At 44.5% G+C, this 20,202-nt stretch overlaps 1 protein-coding gene and 1 pseudogene across 4 annotated transcripts in view; one reads left to right on the forward strand and one right to left on the reverse strand.

Moving 5' to 3' along the window:
* The window catches only part of ANKS1A (ankyrin repeat and sterile alpha motif domain containing 1A), a 204,176-nt gene that overhangs the window by 14,828 nt on the left and 169,146 nt on the right, over positions 1-20,202 (forward strand). The gene's annotated exons all lie outside the window — the stretch shown is intronic.
* On the reverse strand, positions 10,881-12,595 carry LOC130040495 (transformer-2 protein homolog alpha-like; annotated as a pseudogene).

Raw genomic sequence — 20,202 nt, forward strand, 5'->3', positions numbered from 1 at the left:
ATTTTGATAGCTATTTCTATTAAACTTATTTTGTACCATACTCTGTTCTAAACACTTTAAAAATAGTAACTCATTTTATTTCTTTAAGAAACTTAAGCAGAGGGCCAGGTTTGCCAACCAGGGTTTGATTCCCAGCATCCCATATGATACCCTGGGCACCTCTAGGAGTTATTTTTGAGTGCAGAGCCAGGAGTAACTTCCGAGTACCACGAGGTGTGCCATAAAAATCCCCCCAAATTGAAGCACAGCGAGGCCGAGTCACTTGCCCAACGTAGTAAGTTAGTTGTTAGAATCTGGTTTAAAGTCTTGCTAGACTCGCTCTGGAGTGAAAATCTTCCTTTTCTCCAAGCACAATCCCTTTAGGTCTATTTGACTACATAAAAGAAGATGCCTCCCCCTTCCCCCCAGGCGATGCACTGGGATTACTTCTGGCTCTGCCCTTAGGAATTACTCCTAGTGATGCTCAGGGGACCATATGGGATGCTGGGAATCGAACCCAGGTCAGCTGCGTGTGAGCAAGGCAAACACCCTACCCACTATGCTATCACTCCGGCCCCCTCAAGTGGTAAAAACTTCAAAGTGATAAAAGCTTGTTTGGACACATGTTTTACCAGATGTGTTACCAAGGTCAGAGTATATGCAAGGGAAGTAAATCTAAACAGTTGGCAAGAAATTAGAATTTCTGTGTATTTTTGCTTATTTCTAACTATTGCTGTGAAATTCTTTTCGACTGTTTTGCTTCTCCCTCTTTCTTTTCAGTAAGACCAAATTTACACTTGCAGGTAATTGTTATATGTCTGTAAAATGATTTCCTGAGTATTATCTGGCTGGTTCAGTTGATTGCTGATACTGGTTTAAAGTCTCGGAATATGGGGCAGGAAATATTATTTACTATAAAACTAGGTGTGCCAATCATTCCAGTCCAGTGATACAGGTATTAGAGCCCTGTTTACTCATGTGATTAAAAGTGCTTAAATGACTTGCTCAGTACTGAAGTTTTCCATTTGCAAGGCCTGGGAACCTATTTTATGTGTTGCTTGGGGCTTTCAGAAGGATATTTAAGTCACCAGATAGAGGTAGAAGGAAAGGTAGTGTTAAAAAAGTAGAAGGAAAAGATTGTATTCTAGCTGAGTATTTCTGAAAGCACCTATGGGTCCTGTATTTTTAGCAGTAGTAGAGAAGCTCTGTTACTTTTACCTATAATGAAAATACCTCAGTTGTTGAAATTGGCAGAGTTTCCAGATTTGTTACTTTTTAATCTGTGGCCGTCTCTCTAATTGCATGTTTAAGACCTATGTGGAGAATAGTTTTCTTGCTGGTAACTTATCAGCAATCCTTTTGCCATTTTCAGCAGACCCAGAGCAGGCCAAAGGTTTTTGGGTTGGGGAGGAAGCTCAGAGAGCTAGTGTGTGCTCTGCATGTGGGAACCCGGGTTCCCTCCAGCGCCAGGTGATCTCCTGGTTGCTACTACTGGGAAGGAGCACTGAGCAACAAGCAGGAAGTAGTGCCTGAGCACCACTAGGTGTGGCCCTCAAACCAGGGAACGTTGTGTGTGTGTGTGTGTGTGTGTGTGTGAAGTAAATGATTAAGAATGTAGTGCTTGGGTCGGAGAGATAGTGCAAAGGTGAAGGTGCTTGCCCCGCATGCAGCTTGGCTGCCATACTGGTTTGAATTCCAACACTGCATATAGACCCCTGAGCACCACCAGACATGGCCCCTGGGCACAGAGCCTGAACTGGACTCTGAGCAATGCTGACTGTGACAAGTATTAAATGCTCTAGGCTGGCTCTGAGTCTCAGTTGGGTGTGTCTCAGACCCTGGGTTTGATTCTTACCACTGTGGGATATGGGAATAAGATAAAGAAATTAGCATTTCTTGCATTAGCTATTTGTAGTCGACCAGATTGACTGACCCTCCCCCCTTTTTTTTTCTAAGGTGTCTTTTGTTTACCTGTCAGGTTCTGTTAGACTTACTATTATCTGCAGTTACCACCCTTTGAATTCAGTTTTTTCCATGGTACTCAGTCATTTTGGGCCAGGGTTCAGGTGTTAAGGCCCTTGCTTTGCATGTGGCTGGCTCTTGTTCTCTCCCCAGCACCACTTGGGTATGATCAGGAGTGACTCCTGCTGGTGCTCAGGGGACCTATATGAGGTGCCAGGGATTGAACAAGTGTTGGTTGAAGTAAGTCAGGCGCCTTACATTCTGCCCTGAAACTTGACTCCTTTGTCAAATATGTGCTTCATTTATAGAAAAAACTGATGGAGGTGGTAGCCCTAGGCCTTTAGCTACAAATCCATCTTATTTAGTCAGAGACATTTATGAAAAGCCAATTATTTTTATTTATTTAGGTTATTTTTTGTTTTTGAGACACATCCAGCTTTGCTCAGGGCCTACTGCTGGTTCCTTGCTTGGAGATCACTCCTGGTGGTGTGCTGAGGGGACCTTATGAACTGCTGGGGATTGAATCAGTGTTGGCTACATAAAGGCAAGTGCCTTAACCCCTCTATTATCTCTTCAGCCCTAAAGAGCCACTTTTATGTTAGGTAAGTTCTCATGATCAAAAATATTTGTGCTGGGGGCTGGAGCAATAGCACAGCGGGTAGGGCGTTTGCCTTGCATGTGGCTGACACAGGTTCAATTCCCTGGCATCTCATATGGTCCCACATGCACTGCCAGCAGTAATTCCTGAGTGCAGAGCCAGGAGTAACCCCTGACCATCACTGGGTGTGATCCATAAAGAAAAAAAAATTGTGCTATGTGCAGAGAGACAATATAAGGGTTTAGGCATTTGCTTGCATATGGCTGGCCTTTGTTTGATTCCCCAGCACCATATACGGTCTCCTGAGCACCGCTAGGACTGAGCCCTGAGCACTTCTGACCATCAGTGTATCTCAACACTCCTTCTCACGTCTATGCTGAGGCCAGTGAGATGGCTAAAAGGACTGGCGTTTCGTGCCTGGGTTACAGAGGGCCACGGGTTTGATTCCCAGCACAGACCATCCTCAGCATTGCTAAAGGTAGCCCTGATGACCCCTGTTACTCAGGAGGCCCAGGGGAAACCCCATCACAATAGCAGCATTGAGTGGAAAGTGGATATGATTTTAAGTTTGATAGAATGTTGCCGTATTAATGAAATGATAGAGTGGCCAGAGCAGTAGTATAGGGGTAGAGTGCTTGCCCTGGACGGACCTGGGGTTCAATCCCTGGCACCCCATATGGTCCCCAGTGTCCCGCCAGGAGGGATCCTGAGCACTGCACCAGGAATAAACTCTGAGCACTGCTGGGTATGGCCCCCAAATAAAACCAAACCAAAAAACTCCCCAAACCAAATCCAAAATACGGAAATAACAGTGAAGGCTAGATCCAAGATTCATGGGGGCGCGGGGGATGGGGTGGGGAATTTCTATTGTAATCTCTAAGACTGATTGCTTATTCTGTTTTATTTTGGTTTTTAAGTTTTGGGGCCACATGTCATAATACTTAGGTCTTACTCCTGGCTCTGCACACAGGAATCACTCTTGTTGGGACTGGGGGGTGGTGTGTGGCACATGGGGTTCTGGGAATCAAACCTGAGTTGATTGTGTGCAAGCCCTACCCACTATACTATCTCTCCAGCCCCAAGTGTGTATTTATTTTAATATTGGTACATTCCAGTTGGCTTATGCACTTCAGTTGATTGTGGTGTTTGTTATTCTAATAATTTGAGTTGGCCATAGCCACTTCTTTATTTTTTATTTCTACTATTTGAAGTAGTTTTACTTAGAGGAATGAGGGGAGAGATAGACATGTTCAAGTGAGACCGTGGATTTCTCAGGAGAGGAAGTCGCTGAGAGTGCATATCTCAGGTCCAGATGTGGGTCAGTCTCCAATGTGGAGAATGTGTCCATAGCCACTTCTTTAATTTTATTGTTGGTTATTGGGCCAGAACTGGCAGTGCAGGTGAGATGAGGGTCGAGATCACCCTGGCCTGTTCTTGGGAGTCACCTCGGTGGTGCTTTGAGGATGTTGTGTTGCTGGGGATTGAACTTGGGCCTCCTGGATACAATGTGTGTACTCAGTCCGTTCAACTCTCTATCTCACCAGTCTAATTAAAAATAAAAGTCTTATCACTGTGTAGAAAAACCTTAAAAAAATTGTGGTGCTTGTGATTGAGCCCAGGAACTCACGCATGCAAGGCATATGTGCTGCTGCCGAACCACATTCCAACCCCCAAACATTTGGGGGGGTGGTCGGAGGTCTCTAAAGCATTACTTGGGATCCTCCCCAGGTAAACTCGACCAATGGGGGGTGTGGGGAAGTGCAGGGCCCTGAATAGTTCAACACCTGGCCTGAGGATGCAGCACTGTGTGGATCTGTAGTACTGGGTATCACTACGGCCACACCTGGCAGTGATGGTGGGGGGCCATGTTGTGCCAAGGATTGGCCCTGGACCCCATATAAAGTTTATGTCCCTGACCTCATTTGCTATGTATGTCCGTGACTCTAAATCTCCTCAGTTCTCCAAAACAATTTTTGATTGATTGGCTCAGCTATGAGTTCAGACCACAGGTAGGAGTCTGTGAGAAATAGTGACGCTTCTGTAAACACAACCATTGCACCTCATCCATATGCATTTATATTTTAAAAACAAAAAATATGCCATGATGTGAATACACATACATGCCCTGTTGATATACATCAACATATTTGTATGAATTTGTAATTGTATTTTTGTATGTTAAGTTTTTGTATATATCTACATATGTTATATGTGTACATGACACTAAATATAAAATACTTCTATTGCTCAAGGTGTTATCTGAGTTTCTTTTGGTGATGAAACAATGAGGTCATTGGAGTCATTATATGATGAATCTGGCTGACATTGGGCTTTCTCATTACCATGTACACAAGTCTCATGGACTTGGAAGATTTTGACACATAGAAGCCTGACATAGTGCTTTAAAAAAATGATTGTTTTGACTATGATTCATACTTGTTCTAACCTCTTAGCTCTTGCTGCTCACTTGTATTTATGCTAAGAAGGTAGGCTTAGGGGCTGGAGAGAGAGTACAGTGTGGAGGGTATTCGCCTTGCATATGGCCAAACTGGGTTGATTCTCAGAACACCTGTAGTGCCCGGAGCCCCACCAGGAGTGTCCCTGAGCATAGAGCCAAGAGCAAGTCCTGGGCATAGTGAGGTGTGACCCACTTTCTTCCCCCCATCCTTCCCTTCCAAAGTGTGTGTGTGTGCATGTACGCGCGCGCGCACGAACACACACACACACACACACACACACACACACACACACACAGAAGCTAGGCTGAAATTTGGGTTTCTGTGACCATCTGAGTTTAAGTAGAATAGAATCCAAGTCTTATCGCTCCCCTTTTCATTTTTTTTTTTTAATTTTAGGGATTTCTGTTTTGTTTTTTTGTTTGTTTTGTTTTTGGTCATACCTGGCAGCGCTCAGGAGTTACTCCTGACTCCGAGCTTAGAAATGACTCCTGGTGGTGCTCAGTGGACCATATGGGATGCTGAGGATTGAACTCAGGTTGTCTGTGTGCAGAGCAAATGCCCTATCTGCTATACTATCACTCCAGCTGCTATTTTAGTTTGTGTTTTTTTTTAATGTTTAGACACAGGGGCAAAATCCTTACATTTAAGCCAAGCCTTAAATTCTTGTTCATAGTGTTTGCTCTGTATAGGTGTGTCTTGATTCCTGGGGTTTGAAAAGTACATAGGCTTCTTTTATCTTCTGTTTCACCACATTTGAACTCCGAAGGGAGGAGGACATGGGTTAGACGGAAACAGCCTGCAGGAAATACTGTCTTTGGGAACCTTTCTTCTCGCTTCAGGAGCCTTCTGCCCAGTGGCACCTTATCCACCCTCTAGCTAGAAGATCTTGGAAAAATATTTTTAAACTTCTGAACTTTAGTTTCCATGGCCATAAAATAGATCTTGAACTGATATTTTTGCAAGTGTTTCAAGGAAGGTGCATTTGCATGTTTCCAGGTGGCTTCAAAGTCAGGCAGGGGAGAAAAACTCGAGCTTGCTGTCGGCTTAGTCTGCAGGTAGCTCTTCCATGTCTTTCATATCCCTTGTCCAACAGGGTAGGTCAGGAGAAGAGGAAGTCTGTCTCCTCACTGTCCAGCGTGTAAGTGGACTCTTGCTCTCTGTCCTCAAGGCTTTCATAAACAAACACTGATTAGTGCCTAATTGCCATTTGTTAAGCATAGTATTGGAGGAGATACTTAGGAATATAAAATTTTCCAGCCTCCTTAAGAAATGGACTTGCTTATAATGGTAGATAAAACAACCTTATCTGCTCCATGGAGAAATGGTTGTTCCTGGACTGGGGCAGGGGAAAGAGAAAAGACGGGGTCATCTCAGAAGGACGTAGATGCCGGCCTCCAGGAACTCTCAGTGATCGCAGTGGAGCCATTTGAACAACAGAATAAATAAAAATAGTATTGAACTATGTAGCTGTGAATGAATGACGTGAATGTGGGAGAAATGTGAATCGTGTGTGTAAGTGTGGAAGAGTGTTAGCTCTTCCTTTCAGAAAAATAAAAATTAATAAACGCAGAGAAATGAGGGGACTAGAGAATCTTTATTAGAACACCATATAATAATTGCTGCAGGCATGATCCACAAGGAGGGCTAAAATGAGTGAGGGAAAGTTTAAGAAGAAATAGATTATTAGCATGACTTCAAGCGTCTTGAAGCATTTAAAACACCTATTAATTACTCTGATGAATGCGGCCCATGTCAACATATTCCTTAAGTAAGGTAGAATTTCATTTTCCTTCTCTCGAATGCGTGCTGCATTTGGAGCTGATTTCCAAATAGGATCTGGAGGGGCCCAAGAAATACCTCACTGTGCTGGAGCCTGTGTTTTTCATGCCAGTGGTCTGGATTTCAGCCCCATTGCCACATGGAAAGGGACCACAGGTACAGTGGAAATGCAGGCAGACACGAGTTTACCCAGTGGTGAAAGTTAACATCACCTGTGATGTCAGTGGTTCCCTTTAGTCGGATGTGATGAGAAAAACATTTAGCCTCTGGTATTCTTCCCCTAAACCATTGCTTCAGTGTAATCATGAGAAAACAGACAACCCTGAGTTGAAGGACATACTACAAGTGTTTTCCAAAGTGCCCACCACCAAGCATGGTAATACTAGGCTTGAGTGCAGCTAAGGGTGAGGAACACTTTATGTTTGTTCACTTATAGAAGGTAGATTTCCTGAAAAGGGGCTGTCAAATATGACTACTAAGGTAAAGTGCAATCTCGAAACGGAAATGGGGCAGGGAACTGGAATGGAGGGGTTTAAATTGACCAAGAGTGCAAATGCTTAGTGCCTGGGGAGGCCTTAAGTGCAGAGTGGGATGAAGAGGAGGCCGCATCGGGAAGACCATCAAGAAGGGGAATGAACAGAGTTGGTGCCATTGATACAGTTGAGAGGTTGGGCTCCCCTATCACAAAGTGGGATTTAAGTTGGATTTTAAAATGTGGGAGTGGGTTTTTGTTCATAATTGAAATATTTTTTGTCCTTCTGTGGTCCTTCTGTTTTAGAGTAGTCTCCTTACTTTTTGGCATCCTTAGGAGTTTGTATAGGAAGACTTTAGAGTTGAGGGGATAACTTAAAAAAACATTTCAGCTGTATCGGTCAATCTTTTGGTCTGTTTTAACCTTCCTCTGTTTATCATGGTGGAAGTTAAATCACCAGATGGGTATTTCCACAGAGAAGACCCATCAGTTCTTGACAGAGGTCAAGATTAGTGAGAAGGGAAGAGGAAAAGGCAGACCTCTTTACTTTCCAGGACTCAAAGTTATTTATTTACTGAATTCTGCACTGAAAGCCAAATCAGCAATTTTGTGAAATGGAGTATAGTTTTGCTTCTAAGGGTTGTAAAGCCAACCCTGTTTTTAGCTTTGACCTGTGGTCTGCTTAAAATAAGCTCCTTCTCTGTGTGCAGGATAGTGGTATAGGGGTCCTCAAACCCACAGCGTTATTATCTAGGCACCCAGAACTTCCTTACTGTTGCAGTGAGATTGGAGCTCAGTGACTTTGCAGACTGAAAGCTTCTAGAAAAAGGCCAAACAAGTTCCTTTGGCTTTATTTGGCTTTGTGATGGGCAAGTCTGGGGTCCTAACCCTGAATGGCCTGTGGTTCTCAGGGAACCTCATGTGGTACTGGGGATACCAACCCACATGACCCTTGTGCAAGGCAAATATTTTACCTCCTATACTATCTCTTTGGCCCCTGTGTTGGTCTTTAAGAAACCCAAGCCACACCCTATATGCAGAGAGAAAGCTTTTCTTTCCTGTCAGCCAAAATTCAAGTCATTTGCCTCCCTAGCCTCCAAATTTCCTGTTACTGTAAATCCTTGACTGTCTAGAAGAATGTGGTGAGGTGGAGAATCCTTATTTAAGTGAAGAGAAATGATTTGCATAGAGTCCTCTTTCATGATAAAAAGGAAGATACAGACTGGGAGAGGTAGTATAGCCAAACACTTTCCTTGCATGTGGCCAACCTGGGTTTGATCCTTGGTACCCCAAGTGGCTCCTTGAGCCCCACCAGGAGTAAGCCCAGAGCACCTCTAGATGTGACCCCCAAACAAAAAAATTGGAAAATATATTTTTTCCCCCTAGAATCTCTGTTTGGGCTGGAGTGGTAGCACAGCGGGTAGGGTGTTTGCTTTGCCCGCAGCCAACCCGACTTCGATTCCTCCACCCCTCTCAGAGAGCCGGGCAAGCTACCGAGAGTATCTCGCCCGCATGGCGAGGCCTGGCAAGCTCCCCGTGACGTATTCAATATGCCAAAAACAGTAACAGCAAGTTTCACAATGGGGACATTACTGGTGCCCACTCGAGCAAATTAGTGAACAACGGGAGGACAGTGCTACAGTGCAGAATTTCTGTTTAGTGCTCGAGCCTTCACAGATCTCAGCTTTCTACATTTGAGATTGAGTTTAAGGACTTTTAATGTCTTTGCACTAACTCAAGTTCTTGTCACCTAGAGCTAATCTTTCAGCTTAAAAACTTTTTTTTAAAAAAAAAACTTTACTTAAACACTGTGGTTTACAAAGTTTATAATACAGTTGTCCCACGCGTTCAGTGTTCCAACACCAATCTCACCATCAGCATGACCTTCCCTCCAGCATTTCCCCCACTTTCCCACCCATCCTTAATCCTGCCCCCTTGTTAGGCACAAAAAATTTTTATCTTATGTTGCTAATGACAACAAAATGGTAAGTGGAATTATCAAAAAATAGTTTAGTAAAAGAAAGTTTGTGAAAATAGTCACATCTCACAATGGGGTTATTCATGTCATCGAGAAATTACTGAGCTGTGTTGCTAGTTGAGTGTTCTGTGGTAGTGTTTTTGCTTATTGAGCTTAGTTGGCATCTATGTTGCTGCGCCCATACTGGGCTCTCAGTACTGCGGAATTTGTAGGTATCATGTGGCTGCTTGTGCGGCTGTGCACTCCAGGACTTCTAGGAGCTGTAGAACTGGGACAAGTCTCAGCCCGGCCCTAACCAGAGGGGCCACAGAGACTTCAGCTGAAAGACCCATGTACTGCTGAGTTTCATCAACTCCCCATCTCTTACTCAGGAAGCTGTGAGGCTGGGCTGTTTCCATGGCAGTGACTGTGGGTGTAGGTCTGGCTGCTGGGGCTTCTGGCAGTTGAAGGGGGGAGAGCGTGGCTGCTGTGTCCACTCTGAGAAGATGCTAGAGTTTCAGGCCCCAAACCAGTAGTCCTGGGAGTTTTGTCAACTTAGTGTCTCTTCAGAGATTAGTTGTAAAGCAGAAGTTGGACCACATGTATGGCAGAGGTTGTGGGGTGTGGGTGTGGCTGTTGGGGTTTTGGCAGGGTGGGGAGTCAGCCTGCCCCCTCCAGAGTTTTCATCCTGGAGACTGGGGTACCCATGAGTTTCATCAGCTGGGCATTTCATCAAAGATTAGTTGTGAATATGGGCGTTTACATGTTGGTGGCTCTAAGATGTGGGTCCTTTAAGCATTTTTATTATTTTTATTTTTTTAAGTTTTAACAGATGTATTTTATTTTATTTTACTTTTTAAAATTTTTATTAGTGAAATACCATGAGATACAGTTGTAGACTTACAAATTTTTTTTTTTTTTTGCTTTTTGGGTCATACCTGGCGATGCACAGGGGTTACTCCTGGCTCTGCACTCAGGAATCACCTCTGGCAGGGCTCAGGGTACCATATGGGATGCTGGGAATCGAACCCGGGTCGGCCGCGTGCAAGGCAAATGCCCTACCCGCTGTGCTATTGCTCCAGCCCCTAGACTTACAAATTTTTGTGCTTGGGTTTCAGTTATACAGTGATCGAGTACCCATCCCTCCACCAGTGCCCATTCTCCACCACCACTAATCCCAGTATCCCTCCCACCTCCCATCCCCACATCCCACCCTGCCTCTGTGGCAGGGCACTCCCTTTTGTTCTCTCTCTCCTTTTGGCTGCTGTGGTTTGCAAAAGAGGAATTGAGTGGCAATCATGTTCGGTCTATAGTCTACTTTCAGCATGCATCTCCCATTCTGGGCAGATCTTCCCAACACCCTTTATTTGGTGCTCCCTTCTCTCTCTGAGCTGCCGTTACCCCTAGAGTGTGCGGCTGGCCTCCAAGCCATGGAGTAAACCTCCTGGTATTTATCTCGGCTATTCTTGGGTGTTAGTCTTCTATTTTGTTACTTTATGTTCCCCAGATGAATGCAGTCTTTCTATGTCTCTCTCTTTCTGACTCATTTCGCTTAGCATGATACTTTCCATGTAGTACCACTTGTATGTAAATTTCATGACTTTATCTTTTCTAACAGCTACATAGTACTCCATTGTGTAGATGTACCAAAGTTTCTTTAACCAGTCATAACAGATGTATTTTAAATACAAAATGTTTGTAGGAGTCCACATGCTTTTCATCTCTAAAAAAACAATTTGTAGGGCTAAAAAATTCCATTCATCAAAAGAAATGAAATGTTTTCTTCTATAGCTTCAAATTTTCTATACTCAACTATCTGACTGCTCTATACCACTCCAGACAAAGTTAACATGACTGAACTACTTTATGTGTACTGTCTTTCTCAAAAAAAAGTTAAAAAAGGAGTTCTTAAAATGCATATCTCTAATACAATGTCTAAGACAATATTTAATGTAACAGAAGCTTTAAAAAGATCATTTCTTTCTTCATCTGATTAGCCAGGAGTTAATTTTCTGAAAAAGCAAAGAAAAATCATTTGCAAAGCATAACACTAGAAGTTCCTTTTTTAATCGAGATGTTTGACTACTCAAAATGATAACAATTACATCTTTAAGAGTATAATAAAAGGGGTGGAAAACACCAATACAACAGATAAAGTGTAGATGCTAAATAAACCAAATACTTTTTCCAAGGGTTCTTTTTGAGCAACAGGAAAGATTAAAAGCTTGGGGAAATCCAGAATTAAAAGAAAAGAAAATCAAAAGAAAAGGGTGTCCTCAACTGCAACCATTCTGTTTATCAGTAGCATCTTGGGCTGTAGGAACGAGATTTGGATAGTGATCTGTCACTGTCACTGTCCTCCCGTTGTTCATCGATTTGCTCGAGTGGGCCCAGTAACTTCTCCATTGTGACACTTGTTACTGTGTTTGGCATATCAGATACGTCACGGGTAGCTTACCAGGCTTTGCTGTGCAGGCGAGATACTCTTGGTAGCTTGCCAGGCTCTCCGAGAGGGGCGGAGGAATTGAACCTGGGTCAGCCGGGTTGGCCGCGTGCAAGGCAAATGCCCTACCTACTGTGCTATCATTCCAGCCCTGTGATCTGTATCGACTATAATAAGGAGAAGGTGATCTTCTTCTATACCGGTAGTCATAATCTTTGTTTCTGTCATATCCATTTCTGTCATATCTGTCATAGTAGAGATCATATCCTCTATCATAGAATAAATCTCGACACCTGCCACTCTGAGTTGGTCTGCCCATGTAAATGCTTGCTGTAGGTGTGTGCGCTCTTTTGGTGATAGAACAATCAACACAAATTCCTCTGCCATCCAGCTCCCTTCCATTTGCCCTTTCCATAGCCTCCTGTGAGTCATCAATCCTCTCAAACAAAAGCAAATCCTCATGACCGTCCAGTTCGCTGATCATAAACCACATTCACCCCACTCAATGGTCCATATCGAGAAAACACTTCCCGAAGATCTCTCTCTGTGGTATATAAACTGAGGCCAGCCACCCCAAGACAGGTGTTAGAATCTGGATTTGCCCTGCCGCCTGTGTGTTTCCTCCGATTAGACATTGGAGAATGACTTTGGCTCCTTCGACGTCAGTATTCTGGTGTATATGACCTACTTCGAGATCATCTTCTCTGAGAGTGAGAATAAATCTGGATCGAGTGTAAGGTCTATGGGAATGCCTCCTTGACCTTGACCTGGGTTTTGATCTTGATCAAGAATGGGATTCAGGGTGTTTGGAAACCCTTGAAGGACGACTAGGTCCTGACCGGCTCTTCGATTTTACACGAGCAGGTGTTCCAGTTGGAGATTTTGACTGAGAGCAAGACTCTCTGCCCTCGAAGTCGTTCTCCTTGAGATCGTTCATGTCGACCACGCGTTCCCCAGAACTAAATAAGCGACTGGTCTTGGGGTGGCGGCCGATGGCCTTAATTGACCACTGACTGGACCGTGGGGAGGAGGGAAGAGATGGCAGTGATGGCTGCTTCGCTCCACTCCCACTGTGTTGCGGGCTCCAGCCGGGTCTTTTATGCTTTAAGATGTGAGTAAACGGCATGCTGTATGAGCAACAGTTGATGAAAGTTGAAACTGTGTAACCTTAGTTCAGTGTAATAAAATCAGACATTCCTAGGGGAATCCGACACTTTGATATGCATGATCATTATTGTGCTGCGTGGGTAATTAGGTAGGCAGTTCGCATAAGTAACTATCATTTGTATTGATTTTTACATGGCCAAATGAAATTTTCACAGTTTCTTGTTTATTACAGTGTTGATTCCCCAGCGTCTCCAGATTCTCCACTTAGTGTCATTGTCAACATTTTTCATGAATAATTCTCAGTCTGATATTCTTCACTGGTGTTCTGGTGCCACTGTGTTAAAACACAAAAGTCTAGATTCTCTTCTTCAGCGCTCTGGAGAGAGGGTATGATCCTCGGTCCATTCTCTCCCCACACAAACTCTCTCCTGTGAGACTTCTCCCTGATCCTGGGGCCTGTCGCCCCAGACCCTAAGCCCAGATAGCCAGGATTGTGGGGGCATATCTGCAGGGAGAGGCCCTTTCACCTCTGTGGAGTTAGCAACACGTTGTATTATAGATTTGAATCTTACTCAGGAGGCCTGGGTCCGGCTTCTGGCACTGCATGGTCCTGAAGCAGATGTATAGATAGCAGGCCCCTGGCATTGAGTTTCTCGGGATGTGAAAATGCCCAAGAATGATCTAAAGAAGTTACTCCGTCACCCGCCCTCAGAATCCCTAAAGCATAAAAACTGAACCTCCTCAGTGGACGCAGATTCTGAGACCTGATAAAACTGATGCGGGTGCCCTCAGGAGAGAAGCTCTAGCAGGAGCAAAAGATTCAGAAAAGATGGGTAAGAACTTGAAAGAGGATCATCAAAATTGTGAAGCTCTTCTGCCCTGACAAGCCCCAGCAACAGACTCTCATATAGAAAGATAAGTTTGGGAAAACTCTTCTATAAAACCTACTTTGTAAAGGCAGGTGACAAACATCACCATTCTGGGGTGGTTCCCATCTCTCTTTTACTTTACGGGGCATCCTCTCCCTCTGAAGAAGCCCTTCTTCTCTTGAATGTGTTAACTCTCTGTTTCTCAGCTTTTTTTAAAAAATTTTTATTAGTGAGACACCATGAGGTTCAGTTGTAGACTTACAAATTTTTGTGCGTGGGTTTCAGTTATACAGTGATCAAATACCCATCCCTCCACCAGTGCCCATTTCCCACCACCACGGATCCCAGTGTTTTTCAGCTTTTGTCTTGCTCTCTCTTGCCTTCTTTCTCTTCTCATATTCCTTAAATAAAATGATCTTACTTTAATATTTCTAAAAATTAAATATTGAAATGATTAAAAAATTTCTAATTTAGGGGCCAGAGCAATACTACAGCAGGTAGGGCATTTTGCCTTGCACATGATCAACCTGGGTTCAATCCCCAGCATCCCATATTGTCCCTCTAGCAGTGCCAGGAGTGATTCCTGAGTGCAGAGCCAGGAGGAACCCCTGAGCATCACCGGATGTGACCCAAAAAGAAAAAGACAATTCTCATCTAAAAGTAAGAATTTAACAAGATATTACGTATGAAACTGGTATATTCTACTACAAAGTTGATTTGGGGTTAGAAGTATACCTTTAGGAATACCTTGGTGTTTTGGTTACAGGTTCTTAGAAAATGAGATGCACGTTGCAAATTCAAAACAAAGATTTGGGTGGATTGGGCAGTAGACTTTATTTTAAGTGACTTTTCTGGCCTGCCCTAGTACATATATATAGTATACAGGGTGGGGGCAGTTCTGCTTTGGGTGGTGCAGAATCTTTTACTATTATTATTTTTCTTTATTTAAGCACTGTGGTTTACAAAGTCGTTCACAATACAGTTATTATAGGCATTCAATCCCACCACCCGAACGACCTTCCTTCGACCATGTTCCCATTTCCAAGCACTGCCCACGGCAGTTACAAAAAATTTATTTTATATTGCTTTATATTGCAATTCTAGTTATAATATAGTCAGCTAAAAGACTAATAGAATTATCAAAAAATTTTCCAGTCAAGGAAAATTTGTGAAAATTGTTATATCTTGCCATGGGGTTATTAAATCTTTATCTGAAGGTTAATCAAGCTGTTTGTTTTAATTGAGAGCCCTTCTGTGTTAGTTATTGTTTTTGTCTGTTCAGCTTAGTTGGCATCTACTTTACTTTCCCATCTCATTTGGTGTGCTCCTACTGAGATGTCAGGATTGTGGAATTTGGGGTGTTGTGTGGCGAAACTATAGATAATCTGTAGGACTGAGCTCATGAGCTTATGTGATGACGGCTGTGGAATGTGGGTGTGGTTCCTGAAGCTTTCAGAAGTATTGGGGCGGGGGATGTCGGGGGAGGTTGCCTACTCCACTCTGAGAAGACCCTAGAGTTCTCAGATTGAATTCCTGCGTATCTGGAATTTTCATCAGTTTGGTGTCTCTGTAGAGATTAGTTGAGAACAGTGGAGTTGGGCCATTGGCATGGGGTGTGGAGAGCCTTTCAGTACATTCATGTGCTCCTGCTGGCTGAGTGTGTGGAGCCTGTTGTTATGGTGGGTAACCTGACCCACCATTTGGTTCCCTGAGGTCCCCTCTGTGTTTACTGGATGCTGTCACATTCTGCAGATCTGACCTTGTCCGGTCTTCAAATGTTTACTCAGATTCTGTTCTGTGGTTGGCCCTGAGCAAGGAGCCAGGCGCAGAAAACATTAGCAGATATCTTGACTTTTGAAAAATGCTTTTTTTTACATTTATCTTAACCCTTTGTTTTGGGCTGGGCCTCGATCAGAAGGACTGGAGCGATAGCACAGCGGTAGGGCATTTGCCTTGCACGCAGCCAACATGGCCGACCCGAGTTCAATTCCTCCACCCCTTTCGGAGAGCCCGGCAAGCTGCCGAGAGTATTCAATATGCCAGACACAGTAACAACAGTCTCCAATGGAGACGTTACTGGGCCCGTTCGAGCAAATCGATGATCAACGGGAGGGCCTTTACCTTTTACCTTTACCTTTGTTTTGGGGTCAGATCTCACGGAGCAGGAGAGCTCCCAGCTCAGCACTCCTTGTGGTGCTTAGGGACGGTGTGTTGCCAGGAATCGAACCCAGGTCTCCCATGTGCAGGTCATGTCTCTATCTAGTCTGTTGAGCTATTTCTATGGTCTCCACCCCAGCAAATCAGCGAAAGCTCATTCACGTGCTTCAGTACTAGTATCTAGTTGGGAAGAGAGAGGCTGATTTGCTAACCATTGCCTATCGTAGTAAAGGCTGAGCTGAACCTCAGTCTCGTGGCACCTTACTTTTCACTGCTTAGAAAAATATAAGTCAAATATTTGAATCTAAAACCTATCAGGAGGGATGGCATCTATACCAAGTGTTTATGGAGACATTAAAAATTCTTACAAATGAATCTTAGACCATTCTACCTTATGGGATTGTGACTATCAAAAGATAATTTGTTTGTTTTATTTTGGGGGAACCTCCCACATGCAAAACATATGCTCCAACCTGTTGAACTATCTCTCTGGTCCGTAAAAAGAATTTTTTTCTTTAAGATTTTATTATTGAATCACTGTGAGATAAAAATACAAATTATTTGTGTGTGTGGTGGGGGGGTGGTGTTCACAAGCAGTGATTAGGTGCCTCTGGGCCACCCCCGGTGGTTCTTGACCACCTGGTAATGCCTGGGAATCCACAGGCCGATACCCGCCCTGCTTGGGGACCATGCTGCCAGAGATGAAACCTGAGCCTCCCGCTGGCAAAGCATATGCCCTTTGAGCCATCGCTCTGGTCCCTGTTCAGTGTAGTTTTTCAAATTTGCTGGGGAGATAGTGAGATGTTTTGAGATTGGGGAGGAAACAATTTTGAAAATTAAGCCAACCAGGATGGGAAAAAATAGAGTTAAGGTGAAATGCTGGCCCAGTTTCTGGTAGTTGGAAATGCTCTAGGGCCCAGTAACCAGTTTAGTTTCTTATTTGAGAACAACCTTTGGGCTCCCTGTGTAATACAGATTCTAAAGAACCCGAGGGGAATCTCCCCACAGTACAGTGAGAATATCATAAGACGGCGGTGTGGGATCCAAGGCAGTGTTTCCTGAACACAGGCCAGTCTGGCGGCTTGGAGTGTGCAAGAGGATGGGAAGCGATTTCTCCCTGGTGGTCTTACTCAGAGCTTCTGGAAGTGTCTGTTGAGAGAACAGAGGCGCCCTGGGGTGGTCAGAGAGCACGGGCGTGGGAGCCTTATGGAAATCAGCCTTTTGGAAATCAAGATAAATCACAGTTTATCTTTGATATCCCCGTTTAGTGGTAAAACGAGTGATATTTTACTTGAAAAGGGAATTCTGAAGTCTCGTATGTAGAGAAGGCCCTTCTCTTTGTAGTAGGAGCCTTCACTAGCTCTTTATGAACATTTGTTTTGGGGATCGTTTGAAGTCTGTCTGGCTCACCAGAATGTAATCTCCCTGAGGGCCAAAGCCTTGTTCCTTTCTGGCTCACAAGCGTCTCTGTGCTTAGAGCTTCTTGGCAACCCGGATACTTGGCCACCCCCAGCCCCAGTCTGTACTGTAGGCGGCTGGGGAAAAAATGCAGACACACCGCCTGTAAGCCTGGATCCGGGGTTGACATCCTGCCGCCTTGAGCCGGAGCAGTGTTTTTCTCAGGGTACATTTTTGGTTTTTTATATTCCCAGGGTTTTCTTCTGAGGGTTTCATCTTACTTAGCTTCACTGCAAAAATGTGTTGGTGGAATGAGAGGAACGGCTGGCTGTGTACGTGTCTGCAAGTGCCCTGCTTTTTGACCTCAGTTCTTGAATCCTTGCCCACTCTGCCCACTGCTGGCGTCCACTCCTAATTCACAGCGGTGCTGGGAAACAAAACCTTGGAATTAGCAATAAATTGGTCAGGGAAATAGCGGCCTCGGGTAACAGCAGTTTTTCTTGATGCAACTTAAAAGTCTCAGCAGAGGGGCTGGAGTGATAGTACAGTGGGGAGGGCGTTTGCCTTGCACGCGGCCAACCTGGGTTAAATCCCCAGCATCCCATATGGTTCCGCCAAGCAGTGCCAAGAGTAATTCCTGAATGCAGAGCCAGAAATAACCCCTGAGCATTGCTGGGTGTGACCCAAAAAGAAAAAAAAATAGAAGTCTCAGAAGAACTTTGAGGATAAAGAACCTTGCTAGTACCCTACAAGGATGAGACGGAAGTCTCAACCACACTGCGCTTTCCCACAAATACTGTTGAACTAGATTGAAAATATTAATTACTATGAGAATGAAATTACTTTGGGTTAAGACTAATGCCTGTTACCTCAGTGGAGCGCTCAGTGGAAGAAAAGTTTGACAGAAAACTCTCTGTAAAGCCTCTTGTTTGTCTGAGCATCTTTTCCTACTTGGGAGACCAAGCAGTGCAGGGGATCGAACCCTGGGCCCTTGTGTGCCAGGCATGCACTCTAGTCCTTTAGGCCATCTCCCCAGCTGCAGTCTAAGAAGTCTGAGTCAGAGATGAACTCAGGTCCTAGAATTTCTCACCAACCAATGAAAATAAAACCGTCAGGTTTGCCAGACATCTCATTTTAAAGACAAATTTCCTCCTTTGGTATCTTGTAAAAATCTTCCCTTTTCCTCTGAAATAAGCTCTCTGCTCCCATGCATCTTGAAAACAAGCGTTCGGAGTTTCTTTTCGTAATTCTGCGTGGCTTGGCTGGGGATTACATGACATAAAATTAGAGCAGGGAAAACACATGTTGTTGGACTGAAAAGCTTTGGGAAGTTTTCTTTAGCACTTTAGTGTACTTGGTCTCACTCAACAGTGAGGACCTGCTGGAGACAGACCCACAGCCCACCTGCTTACTTCACAGGGGGCAGGATGCTAATAATTAAGCGGGGGTGGGGCAACACTCCGTTTGGCAATCAGGTGCAGGCCCTGGTAATGGGCATTTCTTTTGGGGGGTGGGGGCTGGGGGACCCCAGCCAGGCTGACCAAAGCTGTAGCAGGAGTAAGGGGAGCCAGGGAGCGGGCCACCTGGGTGGAGAGGCTCTTCCTGTGAGCTCCAAGGGAAGGCAGCTTTCCCGTGAGGGGCCCTTTAGGTGTCCGTGATGTTTTCCTTTGGTTTCATCTGTGTGACCTCTCATCTGCACACCAAGTAGGTGTATGTGAACCCCCAAAGTGGTCCAGTTGCCTAGCAAAAGCTCCATGCAACCTGAAGTTAGAAGGACAGTTTTTATAATAGAACTCATTGAAGTGCAAATGAAGTGGCTCTGCCACCCTCCTTTACCTGGGAACTAAACAAAAAGTTGGATGATGTGCCAGAGAGATCTTTTCAAGTAGAATTCTTTTTTTGCTTTCTTCCAGCTGGGCGGAGGGGAGGGACATTCTGTCCTTCCGAGAATCCATTCTCGACTTTCCTGTCCACCTTCTTGCTCACGGCATCGTTCTGGGAGTCTGAGGCCTAAAGGCACCTCCTCTCCACCCTGAGGCTGCCCTAGTTAGGGACTTGGAGGTGTTTGGGGGCTGCTCAGGGTTCTAACTGGGTGGAGCTGCGACTGCGCACCCAAGAGCAACTTCCAGGCTGCACAGCCCTTGGAATGTGGAGGTGGTCTTGTTGCCAATTACCCACCACCTGACCCAGGGCATCCCTAAAAATCCTTATTCCCCGTGCCTCTGTCCCCGCACCCCTCCCCCCCTTTTTTAAAAGACAGTGCAGATTTCTAGTCTAACAAGATCATTTTAGACAACTCTTTCTAGGCAGGGTGCAGACAGAAATTTAAAGTTGATTACCTTCAGCTTAATGTAAAAACAGAAGGACTAGTTCAAATCTTTTACAAGAAAAAATTCAATACATGCATCTAGCCAATGATTTTTAAAGGGTTATTGTAATATATTGTCTATTAGTGCTAGGTAGCAGAATGATATATGTAAAACATTACGGAGATTTATAATCCTTCATATGGTTCACATATCTCATATTTTCTTATTTATCATTGGTTTGTTTTATTCTTTAATGTTTCTTTTTTTGTTTTTTTTTTTCTCCCCTTTTTGCTGGATTCCTGGACCCAACTTTCACTTGCTCCTCCCAGAGACAGTTGAGTGGTTTTTGAAACCAGTGAGGTTTTGCGGTGGGAACGCCTCCTGGTCAAGAAGCAGAAGGATATTGAAATCGGTGGCATGTGGCTTGGGATTGGCACTTCCATTTTAAAGGTCGGGTTGACTCTCTCTCTCTCTCTCTCTCTCTCTCTCTCTCTCTCTCTCTCTCTCTCCCCTCCTCTCTCTCTTCTCTCTCCCTCCTCTCTCTCCTCTCCCGCACTCTGTCCTCTCTTTCTCTTGAGAGAGAGAGGAGGGAGAGGGAGACACTTTCGTGCTGAGGAGTGCAGCTTTTCGGGCCATTGGGTCTGGGTGCAACTGTCAACTCTGCGTAACAGCTGTGCCTCAGTTTCCTTCCCAAATGGGGACAACAATAGTTC

This window comes from Sorex fumeus, unplaced genomic scaffold (genome assembly GCF_029834395.1).
Source record: "Sorex fumeus unplaced genomic scaffold, SorFum_2.1 ptg000094l, whole genome shotgun sequence".
In the NCBI taxonomy this organism is placed as follows: Eukaryota; Metazoa; Chordata; class Mammalia; order Eulipotyphla; family Soricidae; genus Sorex; species Sorex fumeus.